General features: G+C 37.7%; 1 protein-coding gene across 6 annotated transcripts in view; it reads right to left on the bottom strand.

The window, feature by feature from the left end:
• The window catches only part of LOC147366710 (uncharacterized), a 1020409-nt gene that overhangs the window by 49596 nt on the left and 954403 nt on the right, over positions 1–16410 (bottom strand). For 5 of the 6 annotated variants that reach the window (XR_015168974.1, XR_015168962.1, XR_015168973.1 and 2 more), the window contains one exon: positions 12636–12725. The exons of the other annotated variant lie outside the window; for it this stretch is intronic. The gene's annotated coding sequence lies outside the window, so the exon portion shown is untranslated. The remainder of the gene's footprint in view (positions 1–12635; positions 12726–16410) is intronic. 6 annotated transcript variants of the gene reach the window in all.

The following is a 16410-nucleotide window of genomic DNA, read 5'->3' as shown; positions in this document are numbered from 1 at the left end:
AGTCTTTACAACTGGCCTTCATGATAGATACTGTTATTCCCATTTGTGCTTTCTGAGAATATAAAGGTTTATTAATTTGCCCAAGAGCACACTGCTAGTGAATTGTTTGAGCCAAGATTCTGATATAGATTTTCTAAAGTCTTTTTTGAATATACCAGTATTCCTTACATTCCCCAGAAAATCTCAAGCACAATGATACTGCCAGGCTCTTACTTCCCTTGCTGGCCTTGAAATGGTACATGGGTTAGTTGTAATCAATAGAAACTGACTCTGATTGATTTACTTTAAAGGGTGTTAGATAACTGGAGGGATCACTAGCAGGACTGCAGACTGAGACATGGGAAAACAACAGGAACAAGAACAGCTCCTAAAACCATATCCACAATCATCCTACAGAACTAGTCTAACCCACTCCAGTATTCTTGCCCATGGTCAGAGGAGTCTGGCCAGCTATAGTCCATGGAGTTGCAAAGAGTTAGACACAACTTAGTGACTAAAACAATAACAAACAAAAGATACCATTGCTGCCACCATTATCCCCCGGATGACCCAGCTTGAACCTCCACCGCCACCCCTGGCACTAGCTGCTCAGCGCTAGACACCAAACTCGAGCTGTTGCCTCTTCCACTGCAGCATATATCCGCGTGGGTTCTTCAATGCCTCTGTTCTTTGCCTGACATTTCTTGGTTCAAAGTTAAAGTGCGGTCAGGAGTGTCTGATTAGTTGAGCCCACGTTTCATTCCTATAATTTAGTCATGCGGTGTACTACAAAATCAAGTACCTGATATTCTCAGATTCTTTCATGATAGGCTATTGCAGTTCAGTTGCTAAGTCGTGTCTGACTCTTTGCGACCCCATGAACTGCAGCATGCCAGGCTTCTCTGTCCTTCACTATCCCCCTGAGTTTGCTCAAGTTCATGGCTATTTAGTCAGTGATGCCATCCAACAATTGCCTTTCACCAAAATTCAAAAAATGCTACCCTCCCATTAGCATTAAGAGAGGACAGCTCTCCTGCATTCCCACCATCCCTGATAAATGTCAACTAGACATCTGAGTTTCTGTTTCTCATCCTTTTGCCTTCAGAATTTAACAGTTTCCTGTTAAAATAGAAACAAGGATCACTTAAAGAGGACTCAGTGGACCTGAGTTTGAGCAAACTCCAAGAGATAGTGAAGGACAGGGAAGCCCGGCATGCTGCAGTCCATGGGGTCACAAAGAGTCAGACATGACTGAGCGACTGAACCGACACAAAAGAGGACAAACGTTTCTATCAACAAGCCAGACTTTTAGAGCCTTCTAGTTTAAATGAATATTTCAAGTAAAATTCAAAGTTCGAAAAAGGTGGGATATAAAAAGATCACATTGGTTTAGGTTCAAGGGTAAGAAGAGAGTACAGGAAAAGAAAAACTAATAGAGAAAGGCAAAACTACTTTGCTGTTACTGTTGTCATTGTTTTACAGACCTGGGAGGTGATTCTAGGAAGTGACTGAGATGAAAAAGGAGGCACCATGACTAGAAATTACTTAAACAACACATGGGCATGCATTCATTCATTCTTTGATCCAACAAATATTTTTCAGTGTCTAAACTGCCAGGCACATCACTAAGTATTAGGAATACAAAAAAAAGTGTAAGATCTGCTCACTTTTTTTTTCCCCACACTGCTTGCTTTCTTCCTGTTGAGGGTGCTCAGTAGCTCACAGATACAAGGGGCTAATTCTCAGGAACTCAAACATGATCATTTTCTTCTAAAAATCTACCTGGCATGAAATGAAACTAGATGGCACTAGTTCAGCCTGTATTTAATATTCTGAAATCATCATTTGAGCCATAAATTCTGTTCCTTTCAAACGATTGCTGTCTGGGGACTCTCGCAGCAGCCTGGAGTTTGGGAGAGCTCAGCTCCTTTCCTGGCTGTCACTGGCTTGTTTAACTAACCCTGAGCAAATGAGTTAAGCATCTCTGGGACTTGGTTTCTTCATCTCTAAAAGACAGATAAAAATACCAGTCACCTGTTGGGAAGATCAGGGAGCTAATATGTCTCAGAAGCTTTCAAATCTCTGGCTCTAAGCCTTTTGCTATCTATGCCTAAGAACAAAGACAAGTCCTCACTGCTTTCACCCAAATGCTGCATTCAAAGGAATGCAAAAAATATATATACAATATTTGAGCTCTACAAGACTTGAAGGTTATTTTGTATTAGTTTGAATTTCAAACTGTTTTTCTCTGTTGTACTCTTGGCACTGCCATTTTTTAAGTACAGCACTTCATTTGCATAGTAATTACAAAGTTTCACAAATAGCATTAATGTCTGAAAGAAAGAGGTACACTCCATTTAAATTACTGACAGTATTTCATGACACATTTTTAACCGCACTTAAAAAAAAAAAAAAGGAAAGCTATTCCATTCTAATGTGCTGTACAGATTCCCAGAGCTCAGCAATATTTGTGCTTTAAGAAGGTAAAATATTTTCCTGTGCTCTTTAGTGACTTCTAAAACCCTATTCATAAATACTGATTAGGCACTATTTCACCGTAGGACACAGTGCTGTTGGCACAACTCCCTACTCAGAGCCAAATTGGAAATGTTAGTACAGTAAATTAGGCCAGATATCCTAGTTGTACTGCACAGGAAAGATCACCTTTAATAAATAGATGCTAATGTAGCACTTGGATCACTTATGGCTGTAATTGTAAATCCTTGGTCTTGATTTCAGGAAGTTAAAAAAAACAAAAGGAAAGGAAAAAGACATTCAAGGAATGTGTGGTATTTGAATGAAAAAAGAATAATAAAGAGCAAATATGAAAGTATAATCTGTTTTTTTGGAATAACTGTAAATTTGAACAAAAATATGCTGCTTAATAGTAGTATGAGGGAAGGGAAAAAAGAAAGAAGAGGTCTCTAATTCTTTCCAGTTATGTCTCTGTAGTATATGTTTTTGGAGAAGGCAATGGCACCCCACTCCAATACTCTTGCCTGGAAAATCCCATGGACGGAGGAGCCTGGTGGGCTGAGGTCCATGGGGTTGCTAAGGGTCAGACACGACTGAGTGACTTCACTTTCACTTCTCACTTTCATGCATTGGAGAAGGAAATGGCAACCCACTCTAGTGTTCTTGCCTGGAGAATCCCAGGGACGGGGGGGCCTGGTGGGCTGCCATCTCTGGTGTTGCACAGAGTCGAACACGACTGAAGTGACTTAGTAGTAGTAGTAATATTTGTTTTCCTTTGTTTTTATCTAGGTCTGTTCCTGTATGCATTCTATACTATGTATTTTTAACTAGTTTTCCTTTCTCTTCAATTGTTTGTACATAATTACTCTGAACAAACTTTGTTCCTCTAGAAATAAAGCATCCTTGATGAAGGATTCCTGACTTAAACATCCTAAGCTCTTCACTCATATGCTTTCTGTATCAAATTAACACACACAAAGAAGAGAAGTGAAAAGCAAAGGAGGAAAGGAAAGATATAGCCATTTGAATGCAGAGTTTCAAAGAATAGCAAGGAGAAATAAGAAAGCCTCCCTCAGTGATCAGTGCAAAGAAATAGAGGAAAACAAAAGAATGGGAAACACTAGAGATCTCTTCAAGAAAATTAGAGATACCAAGAGAATATTTCATGCAAAGATGGGCACAATAAAGGACAAAAATGGTATGGACCTAACAGAAACAGAAGATATTAAGAAGAGGTGGCAGGAATACACAGAAGAACTGTACAAAAAAGATCTTCATGACCCAGATAATCACAATGGTGTGATCACTCAACTAGAGCCAGACATCCTGGAATGTGAAGGCAAGTGGGCCTTAGGAAGCATCACTACAAACAAAGCTAGTGGAGGTGATGGAATTCCACTTGAGCAATTTCAAATCCTAGCAGATGATGCTGTGAAAGTGCAGCATATGCCAGCAAATTTGGAAAACTCAGCAGTGGCCATAGGACTGGAAAAAGGTCAGTTTCATTCCAATCCCAAAGAAAGGTAATGCCAAAGAATGCTCAAACTACCACACAATTGTACTCATCTCACATGCTAGTAAAGTAATGCTCAAAATTCTCCAAGCCAGGCTTCAGCAATACGTGAACTGTGAACTTCCAGATGTTCAAGCTGGATTTAGAAAAGGCAGAGGAACCAGAGACCAAATTGCCAACATCTGCTGGATCATCAAAAAGCAAGAGAGTTCCAGAAAAACATCTACTTCTGCTTTATTGACTATGCCAAAACCTTTGACTTGTGTGGATCACAACAAACTGTGGAAAATTCTGAAAGAGATGGGAATACCAGACCACCACAGCATTTCAGAAATCTGTATGCAGGTCAGGAAGCAACAGTTAGAACTGGACATGGAACAACAGCCTGGTTCCAAATAGGAAAAGGAGTACGTCAAGGCTGTATATTGTCACCCTGCTTATTTAATTTATATGCAGAGCACATCATGAGAAATGCTGGGCTGGAGGAAGCACAAGCTGGAATCAAGATTGCTGGGAGAAATATCAGGAGGAATTTGAAATTCTTTATGAAGGTCAATATCTAGAAGAAATCTTTATTTTTATATTATATTGCTTTAAAAAAAAGAATGTAAACCACAGAACACACACTCTTTGAAATATAATAGTACAATTTGAGTATCTGAACTCATTTGTCCTTCAGCCCTGGAAATTGTTCTAGAAAATACATTTCTATTTACTTAAGAGCTCCCTGTTATTTTATTCTTGATCTTTCTGCCATTTGCTGGCACACAAGCATAGGTTACCATTCGCTCTAACAAGTTTTATTTTATTTTAGAGAGGAACAGTGTTAATAAAATGCCTTGAAGTTTGAACTCTCTACTTTCACACTTTCATGGTAATTATCCATTCAGGAAGACACCTCAAGAAAGAAGCATCTTTCTGAAATCAATACAAAAGGAAAAACAAACAGTTGTATAATAGCATTTCTGCCAGTCCTGTCAACAGATATGCTTAAATCATAAATGTCAATTAGTTTTAGAGGGATTATGGTATCACCCTTATAAACAGAAGCTAGAATCATATAAATAGCTGTCTGCACATGCTTGTTGGCCTTCCCAGTTTCCATCTTTCCCAAAGAGACCTAATCCTGAGAACATGAAATATCCCAAGAAAGAAACTTTGAAAAATAAAAAAAATGTGATCCAAATCAAAATGGTTAAAGACTAGAAGGGCGTTAACAAATCTGAGAAATAATGAGACCAATTGTTGATCTCATTAGATTACCTCACTGAGAACGCTATGCTGCCACTATTACTACTAATGCTGCAAATTATTATTATTATTATTGCATTGTTGCTGCTGCTGCTATTGTTTTTATTAGGTTTCAGAGCAAATCCCTTTTAACCTAAAAAATCAGGGTTGGAAGGTCGTCACTGGGGAAAAGACGGAAATTTATTTTTCATTAATCATTTTAAATACATGACATTTAATTCTTATATCTAACTTGAGGTAGAAATTACTCTCATTTCATAGATGAGGAACAGAGATCTTAAATGACAATGCCACATTCACAGAACTAGAATATGAAGAAGTAAGGATTTGAACTCAGGAATATTTGACTTCAAAACTTTGTCATGTTTCCCACATACTGTAATTCTTCTCATGCGAATCTCAAATTCACTGAACAAAGTAGATTTTATTTTCTATATTGCCTATATTGCCTATATTTCAATATATATTGAAAATATATATTCAATTTTCAATGTCTTTTTTAATATGCAATGACAATTTTTATTATTTTTATTCACTATTTTAATATTTAATATTAATAAATTTAATATTTAATATTTTTAAATATTATAATAATGTTTATTGTTTTATTTACACTAATTATATTCTACCGTCAGATCAGGGTTCACAGGTCATAGGTCGCTTTCCTATAATACAAGTCTGTTGTGTACTGCATTAAATTTTGATTAATGAATCTATCCATTCATTCACTCACTTAATTTTATTCAAATAGGTTTCCCAGGTGGCACTAGTGGTAAAGAATCCACCTGCCAATGCAGGAAACATAGACATGGATTCGAACCCTGGGTTGAAAAGATCCCCTGGAGGAGGGCTTGGCATGGCAACCCACCGCAGTATTTTTGCCTGAAGAATCTCATGGACAGAGGAAGACTTAGGGCCTACAGTCCATAGGGTTGCAAAGAGTCAGACCGAAGACCGACGTAACTTAGCATGCATGCAAGTACTGTAATATTGTCAAGTAGTGAGGGTATGTAAAAATGAATGAATCACAATATTTCCCCTCAAGGAGTCCACAGTAGCATGGGAAAAACACAAACAAAGCAAATAATGGAAATATCTGAACATAGAAATGGTGTGGATAAAGAGATATAGGAGAAAAGAGAATGGAAAAGAGCCAAGTATGACTTTCGGGAAGATTTTGCAAATGAGACAACGTTTGAGCTAGAATATAAAGGATGGGATTTTAAAGTGGAGGGCATAGGAAACAGATGTGCACAACCAGTTATGGTTCAAGGGTGTTTCTGCCTCTCTGTGGCTGAAAGACCATAAGAAATCTGCTCAGCTTCCATCAGTCTCAGTTTCATTATCTCTAAAATGAAAAACATCATGGTTCCTACCACATAGGGCTACTGTGCAAAGTAAATTAAATAATTCATGTAAAAGTATTTTTCAGACTACCTAGCCCAGAAAGAACACTCATTAAATATTAGCTAATATTACTTTACAATACACTGTAGCTATGCTTTCATTATTTAATAAGCACACTGTCTAGTATGGTAAGTGGAAATTCTGGTTAAATATTCTAGTTAATAGTTATGTTTCATTTGTGAACATGCAATTTTCTAAAAATTAAAATATTGAAGATGACTTTGGCTTCAGAGAAGATTGAGTAAATCTTTTCCTTGTCCCTAAACCCAAGTGCAACTAGAAACTTTGGATTACATAAAGTAAACATAAGAATACTGAAAGACAGAGACAAGAAAGCAACCAGCTAGAGATTCTAGGACCCAAGAAACTACATAAGAGTGAGCTTTCCTTTAGTTTGCTTTTTGCTTTATATATCCTAGACTTCAAGCAGGAGAAGCCAGAGAACTGGAAACACCAATGGGTAGAGACAGAGAAAGTCCCAGAAGGGGGCTGCTCTCGCTGAGACTTGGAAGGGGGCAGCCTAGTGAGATGGAAAGCATTTAAGATACTCATTGCTTTTATCCAGTCAAATATCACAGAAAAAAATGATGCCTCCTCCACCTGTGACAGCAAAGGCCAAGTGAGGATCCTGGACTTTCAACCTTCAAAAAGCCCTAATCACTATCCTTCTGATGTGGATCTGCCCCTCACAGCCCTCATCCACCACCCCTGACATTTGTACGAGAGAAGGACAAGTAAAAGCCTGGAACATCCAGCCCTACTAGGCAGTAATGATGCCTCCAGTCCTGCAATGTCAGTTGAGAGCCATAATGAGATTGGACTTACATCCCTACCCAGCAGTAATGAGGCCCTCCTCTTACTCCCCACTGGGGTGTTATTGGCTGAGGTCCAGTGAAACGTCAGGATTTTGATGACTGCCCGGTGATAATGAAACCACTTTCCTCCCACATCCCATTCCTCTACTGGCAGCAGAGGCCAAGTAGAGACAGTGAGGTGGCATTCCTACACTTCCTAGAAATGGAGATATTAGTGGTGCCTAGTTGAGTGGGAACTGGAACTTCCACCCTTACCCAGCAGTAACACAAAGCTCCCACCTCAGGTGTCAATTGAGACCTAGTAGGGGGCCTGTCGGAGAAGGCAATGGCACCCCACTCCAGTACTTTTGCCTGGAAAATCCCATGGACAGAGGAGCCTGGTGGGCTGCAGTCCATGGGGTCGCTAGAGTCAGACACGACTTAGCGACTTCACTTACACTTTTCACTTGCATGCATTGGAGAAGGAAATGGCAACCCACTCCAGTGTTCGCCTGGAGAATCCCAGGGACGGGGGAGCCTGGTGGGCTGCCGTCTATGGGGTCACACAGAGTCAGACACGACTGAAGCGACTTAGCAGCAGCAGCAGCAGAGGCCGGTACTGCAACCCCCACCTCCTCTTGCTAGAGCAGCATCAGAGGAATCCAGATAAAATGGAAGGTTTAAATAAGGTTCAGTCTTATAAAACCCAGAATATCAAGTTTCAGTTTAAAAATGTACTCATCAAAAAGATCTCAAAATGAACGAAAAAGATGTCAACACTAGGATGACAGAGGTATTAGAATATCTGACAATGATGTTTAAATAAGCATTATAAAAATACATCAAGAAACAATACACTTGAAGCAAATGAAGAAATAGAAAATATTAGTATAGAATTAGAAAATCATAGTGGAGAAGTAGAATATATGCAAAAGAATCAGATGGAGATTTTAGTGAAAAATACACTAATCAGAACAAAAGCTCAATGGACAGGCTTGGCAGCGGGTTATAGAGGACAGAAGGAAGAGACAGTAGACTTGAATGTAGAACAATAGAAAGGACTCAAAGTAAACAGCAGGGAGAAAAATGAACAAAATATCAGGGACACGTGAGACTATTAAGAAAAATAAAAGTATGACATTCAAATCACTGGAATCTCAGAAGGAGAGGGGCAAGAGTCCAGTGCTGAAAAATCACTGAACGAAGCAATGGATGTGGTGGATTTGGTAAAATTATAACCCTATTGCTGAACCAATACCAAGCAGGCTGCACACGTGTGTGCTGCCATGTCTGACTTTTTGTGACCCCATGGACAAGCACCCACCAGGCTTCTCTGTCCGTGGGATTTCCGAGGCAAGAATACTGGAGTGGGGTGCCATTTCCTCCTCCAGGGAATCTTCCCAACCCAGGGTCAAACCCGCATCTCCTGTGGCTCCCGCATTGGTAGGCGGGTTCCTCACCACTGAGCCACCTGGGAAGCCCCCAAGCACACAAAACCCAAAGAAATATACCAAAACACACGATATTTAAAATAGAAATCTAAACCATGGTCAGGAAGACACAAAGATGAGAACAGAGAAATAAGAGAGAGAAAGAGAACAAGGGGGAAAACAAAAAGAGAAAAAAACAGGCAGAAGTACTAACATCAATAATTAAATTATATAGGGATGATCTAAACACATAATTAAAGCACAGAGATGGCCAGAGTATCAAAAATCATGAACTATCTACTAGAACCTTACTGAACATGAAATAAAATGGTCAAGTTGGAAGTAAAAGGATTGGAAAAGATACACAAACAGTAACCAAAAAAAAAAAAAAAAAAACAGTAGTGTCTATATTAATATCAAGTAAAATTGATTTCATATCAAAGAAAATTACCAGAGACACAGAGAAACTTTATATATTGATGAATCAATCCATTAAAAAGACATGGCAATTCCAAGTGCTTATATACCAAATGACAGAGTTGCAAATTATTTGATGCAGGAACTGGTAGAACTGAAAGGAGAAATAGACAGACTGAAAATTAAAGTTGGAAAGTTCAACATCTCTCTCTAAACAATAGAGAGAACTAGACAGAAATCAGCAAGGATCTAGAAAAAATCAGCAATACCATCAAACATCAATGTCCAATCAACTATAACAGTTCACCCAATAACAGCAGAATAAATGTATTTTTAAAGGGTCTATGAACACATACCAAGATCATATCCCAAGCCATAAAATAAACTTAAACAAATTTAAAAAACTGAAATCATACAAAATTCATTTTCTGATTACAATGGAATCAAACTAAAAAGCCGTAACATATACCAGGAAAATTTCCAAACCCTTGGAAACTAACAACTCACTTGTAAATAATTCATAGGTCACAGAGAAAATCTCACGGGAAACACAAAATACATTGAATTGAATGAAAACAAAAGTATGCTATATCAAAATTTGTGGGATAGTGTGAGAGCTGTGCTGAAAGATACATTTATAGCACTGAGTATACATTAGAGTAGAGAAAATGTTTCTCATCAGTAATCCAAGTTTTTAACCTCAAGATTCTGGAAAATTAAGAGTAAAATAAATCCAAATCAACTGGAATGGAATAGTAAAGAAGCAGTTGAAGATGAACACACACACACACACAAAGAAAATCAATGAAACAAAGAGTTAGTTTTTTGAAAGGATCCATAAAGTTGACATACCTATAAGAGTGACAAAAAAGAGAAAATAGAAGTCTGTCATATCAGGAAGGAAATAAGAGATATTGCTATAGACCCTGCAGACATCTAAAGGATCAATTCATAATATTATGGACAATTCTATATAAATTTGAAGAATCAGATGAATTGAGCCCATTCCTTGAAGAACATATTACCACAACTACCCAGCATGATCATTTTAATAGCTCTGTAATTATTAAGTTAAATTCATAACTTAAATATTTCCCAAAAGGAAATATACGGGCTCAAGTGATTACAGTAGAGAATTCTAAATATTTTCAAAAGGATTAATATCAATACTACAATCTCTTTCAGAAAATAGAAGAGGGGCCACTTCCAATTTCATTTTATGAAGCTAGTAATAACCTGATATCAAAAGCAACAAAACACACCATAAAAAAGAAAACTACAGGCCAATATCTTTCTTCAATATAGATGCAAATATTCTTAACAAATATCAGCAAATAAAAAAGTGGGATTTATCCCCACCAAGTGGGATTTTTTTTCTAAGCGTGAAAGTCTACTTCATATTTGAAAACCAATCAGTAAAATCTCAGTTCAGGCTGCTGTAAGAAAAATACCAGAGGATAGGTGGCTTAGACAACAAACACTTATTTCTCACAGTTTTGGAGGCTGGAAGTCTGAGATCAGGATGCCCGTGTGGTAAAGTTCTGGTGAGAGCCTCTTCTAGGCTGCAGACCACCATCTCTCCTTGTATCTTCACATGGCAAAAAGAGAGGGTCAGACAGCTTTCTGGGGGTCTCTTTTATAAGGGAACTAATCTCATAGAGGAGGGCTGCACCCATATGACCTGATTATTTCTCAAAGACTCCAACTCCTATCACAATAGAGGTTAGGATTTCTACATATGAATTTGAAGAAGACAAATATTCAAGTCATTGCACCACCATATTAACAAACTAAATTGGAAAAATCATATGATCACACAAATCAAAGTAGAAGCATGTGAAAAAATAACAGACATTCATGATAAAAGCTTTCAGAAAAGTAGGATTAGAGAACTTTCTAAACTGATAAAGTATATCTACAAAGCACCTTCTGCTAACATTGCTATTAATGGTGGAATAAACTGTCCTTATTTATGATCGTCTTTGTAGAAAATATCAGGGAATCTACAAAATAAACCTAAAATGAAAAGGTGATTAAAGCTATATCACAGGATAAAAGATAAACATACAGAATCAATGTAGTTCTGTGAACTACCACAAAATATGTGGGCATCGCAATTAAAATACAGTACTATTTATAATCCTTCAATAAGATATGAAATATTTAGGTATAAATATAGCAAAGTTTCTACAGGATTTATATGATAAAAACTACAATGTACTGATAAAAAAAATCATAGGAGATCTAAATAAATGGAGAGACATTTCACATTTGTGTACTGGAAGATTCAACAAAGTCTCAAAAAATGATTTTTCCAATTTAGTTTGTTAATACGGTGGTGCCATGACTTAAATATTTGTGTCTTCTCCAAATTCATATGTAGAAATCCTAACGTCTATTGTGATAGGAGGTGGAGCCTTTGAGAAATAATTAATTTCTTCCCAAATTGATATATAAGTTTAAAATGATTCATATAAAAACACAAGCAAGATTTTTGTGGATTTATATAACATTTTTCAAAAATTTATATGGAAATGCAAAGGAACTAAAACAGTTAAAACTATTTGGGAGATACAATGAGGAATAAAGTAGGAGAAATTCATTTATCTGACTTTAAGACATATTTAGTTATAGTAGCAAGATTGTGTGGTGTTGGCAGAGGGATGGACAAATAAATCGAAGGAACAGAATAGAGAACCCAGGACTGGTCCTGGACACATATGCCCAACTAATGTTTGTCAAAAAGGAAAGTAGCCTTATGAAAACTGATGCCAAATTTTATGGGACACCCATAAGCCCCAAACTGTCTGAACCTAAATATCAGACCTTTTACAAAAGTAAATTAATTCAAAACAGATTTTGGATTTAAATGTGAAACAGAAAACTATAAAATGTTTAGAAAAACTCTATAGGAAAAAAATCTTTAGGATCTAGAGCTAGCAAAAAGTGCTCAGACTTGATACCAATAGCACAGTCCAAGAAATGAAACAGTGATAAGTTGGACTTTATCAAGTTAACTTTGTTATGTGAAACACGCTGTTAAGAGAATGAAAGACAAACCAAAGACCAAGAGAAAATATTTGCAAACCACAAATACAGCAAAGAACTAGTATCTACAATATATAGAGCATTCTCCAAACTCAACATTTAAAAAATCCATTTAGAAAAATAAGCTAAAGATACGAACAGTGACTGAAGTGAATGCACAGATCCCAAATAAACACACAAGGAGATGTTAAACATCATTTGCTAGAAGGAAAATGAAAATTAAAACCATGAGATACCATTACATACCTATCATAATGACTAAATTTTAAAAGTGTGAGAGAACAATTGCCAGGGATGGCATAAAGACACTGAATCACTCACCCATTGCTGTTGCTGGTAGGAATCCAAGTAGTACAGCCACCCTGGAGAATTATCTGGAAGTTCCTTCCCCTTTTTAAAAAATGTTTGATGCTAGTAGAGAAAATAGAAGGTAAGTCCAGTGACAGTTTAAATTATACATCTTGGAATAAAATACCTAAGTGCTAGATACTTATGCGACATCTTCATATGCACTATCTCATCTAACACTAACAGCGTCAGGAAGAGGAGGGTATTATTAATATCCCTATACTAAAAATGTACCTTTTTTACAAATAAGCAAGCTGAAGCTCAGAGAAGTAAACTTACTAAACCAAGGTCACACAGTTTGCAACTGACAGTGCTGGAAGCTTGCTTTGAAAACTGTATCAATTTAAGACTCCATCCACCCAATTAAGAATCAGTTCATTATAGCAGGCAATTACTTTAATAACAACAACCAAAAGCAAACAAACAAACAAAAACTAAATGAAGCTACTCTATAATTCAGCAGTTTCACCCTTGGACACTAACTTCAGGGAAATGAAAGTTTGTGTTCACACAAAAATCTTTACATGAAGCTTTAAAACACCTTTATTCTTAATAGCTAAAAACTATAAGTAATCTGATTTTTCTGCAAATGACATTTTTGGGTCAACAGAAAGAAAAAAAAAAAAAACTATTAACACACACAAGCAGGATGAATCTTGAATTACACTGAGTGAAAAGTCTGTCCTAAAAGGTTACATATTGCAAGATCCCATTTTAAAAACATTCTTAAAATGGACAAATTGTAAACATGGAGAACAGATTAATGATGACCAGGCATTAAGGAGGGAATGAGGGAAGTAGGCAGTTAGGGTGGCTATGAAAGAACATCATGGGAGATCCCTCTGGTGATGGAAATACTTTCTGTCTTGACTGTATCAATGTCAGTGTGCTTACTGTGATACAGTACAATACTTTCACAAGATTCTGTCTTCAGTTCAGTTCAGTCGCTCAGTCGTGTCTGACTCTTTGCAACCCCATGAATTGCAGCACACCAGGCCTCCCTGTCCATCACCAACTACCAGAGTTCACCCAAACTCATGTCCATCGAGTTGGGGATGCCATCCAATCATCTCATCCTCTGTCGTCCCCTTCTCCTCCTGCCCTCAATCCCTCCCAGCATTAGAGTCTTTTCAAATGAGTCAACTCTTCTCATCAGGTGGCCGAAGTATTGGAATTTCAGCTTCAGCATCAGTTCTTCCAAAGAACACCCAGGACTGATCTCCTTTAGGATGGACTGGTTGGATCTCCTTGCAGTCCAAGGGACTCTCAAGAGTCTTCTCCAGCACTAGTGTTCAAAAGCATCAATTCTTCAGCCCTCAGCTTTCTTCACAGTCCAACTCTCACATCCATACATGACCACTGGAAAAACCAGAGCCTTGACTAGACGGACCTTTGTTGGCAAAGTAATATCTCTGCTTTTGAATATGCTGTCTAGGTTGGTCATAACTTTCCTTCCAAGGAGTAAGCATCTTTTAATTTCATGGCTGCAATCACCATCTGCAGTGATTTTGGAGCCCAGAAAAATAAAATCTGACACCATTTCCACCGTTTCCCCATCTATTTCCCATGAAGTGATGGGACCAGATGCCATGATTTAGTTTTCTGCATGTTGAGCTTTAAGCCAACTGTTTCACTCTCCTCTTTCACTTTCATCAAGAGGCTCTTTAGTTCTTCACTTTCTGCCATAAGGTTGGTGTCATCTGCATATGTGAGGTTATTGATATTTCTCCCAGCAATCTTGATTCCAGCTTAAAGGGTAAATGAGATCTCTGTGTATTATTTCTTACAACTGCATGTGTATCCACAGTTATCTCAAAGTTTAATGCAAAAAAAAATATATATATATATATATATAGAATGCTATGAAGTGGATTGGGCTACCCTAGTGGCTCAGATAGTAAAGAATCCACCTGCAATGCAGGAGACATGGGTTCAATCCCTGGGTTGGGAAGATCCCCTGGAGAAGGGAATGGCAACCCACTCTAGTATTCTGGCCTGGAGAATTCCATGGACAGAGGAGCTTGGCAGGCTACAGTCCATGGGGTTGCAAAGAGTCTGACATGACTGAGAGACTTTCACACACACACATGAAGTGGATTAACTTTATCTTCATGATTTTTATTTTCTTGATGCTTTTCTCCCATTTTAATTTTTCCCTTCTTGCCCCATACATCTCCCTGTTTTTCTTAGACAGATGTTTCTGACCACTTGTACTCTACAGGTTTTGGGTGTTTTTTCAGTCTTAACTACTATCCAGATTTTCAACCCATGGTCTGTCTTGCTGCATCTGCAGTCAACCAGCTACATTCCTCTTCTAAGTTCACTGATCACGTGACCAGAGTCTTGGCCCTTTGTCCTGCCACTTCTGGACTCCGATGAAATGTTATACTGCTTGATGCCACCCTGAAATGTGGACGAGTTGCCTCTCATAGGCAGCAGGGCCGAACAGGAGAGACCTAGGCATGTAAATTTTTTTAGTCCACCTAGGAGATTGCTCAAATCTACATGTGGTTTATAAAACAGTGGCTGTTGTGGCAGGATATTTTCTTGTTTTGTCTATTCTCCTTCCCTGCCTTGCTTTCTTACCTTCTTCATTCTTGCTGCACTGAGATTGAACACTGCTGCTGCTACTAAGTCGCTTCAGTCGTGTCGGACTCTGTGCGACCCCATAGACAGCAGCCCACCAGACTCCCCGGTCCCTGGGATTCTCCAGGCAAGAACACTGGAGTGGGTTGCCATTTCCTTCTCCAATGCATGAATGCATGCTAAGTCACTTCAGTCATTTCAGATTCCGTGCAACCCCATGGAAAGCAGCCCACCAGGCTCCTCTGTCCACGGGATTCTCTAGGCAAGAATACTGGAGTGGGTTGTCATTGCCTTCTCCGGAGATTGAACACTACTCTCCTCAAAAAAAAAAAAAAAAAAAATGTTTTGGCAGTTAACTTCTATCTGCGTTTGTTTTTTAGAAAAAAAAGTTTTATAGTTCCCACTCCTATATACCAAGTATCTTCTTTGAATTTCTTGACTAAAGCAGTCAGGCAATGATTTAAATGTGTTTAATTCTTTGGGCTTATTCTTGCCATTCTTTATGCCAACAACCAGCTAATTTGGAAACTGCATAGCATAGTGGTTTAAAGAACAATTTTTGAAGTCAGACAAGCACTTCTTGCCGTGACATTTACATTTGTTTGCATTTTAAACAAACTATTCAAAATTTAGAAGCATCTGTTTCATGAATAAATTGGTGATAATATCAGTAGCAAATAATTTTTGTGAGGATGAAATAAATGATATTTAGAAGTACTGAACAGACCAACTAACCTGTAATTAATATTATTAAATGCTCCAGTCTTCTTGTCGTCTTCTCAACAGAGATTCTAACCAATCACAGTGGTTTGACTTCATTATTTGGGGTATTCTTGCTTCTCCAAACAATTTTCCCTACCTATACTTTTTAGTGTATATATATATATTTTTTTTTTTTTTTACGGCCCCTTCCCAAATCACCATGTTGGCAGCAGACTGCAAAGGAGCAGTACTTGAGTGCCTGATAGACAAGTGTTTATACTGCTAATGATGAAAACATAGGCCAGTGACCTCACCTCTATTAGCTTTACTCTTCCTGTGTGTAAAAGAGAACAATGGGATATTATGTGGATTAATTAAGACTGATCCTAATAAATACCCATAAGGATCATAACATTCTAACAAACCCTCTTTTTTTTTAAAAAAAAAAATATTGTATCTT

Source organism: Bos grunniens, chromosome 8 (genome assembly GCF_055505025.1).
Source record: "Bos grunniens cultivar Pamir isolate PY7600 chromosome 8, Bosgru_T2T1.0, whole genome shotgun sequence".
In the NCBI taxonomy this organism is placed as follows: domain Eukaryota; kingdom Metazoa; phylum Chordata; class Mammalia; order Artiodactyla; family Bovidae; genus Bos; species Bos grunniens.
The sequence above is the reverse complement of the archived record's forward strand: the minus strand, read 5'-3'. Positions and strand labels throughout refer to the sequence as shown.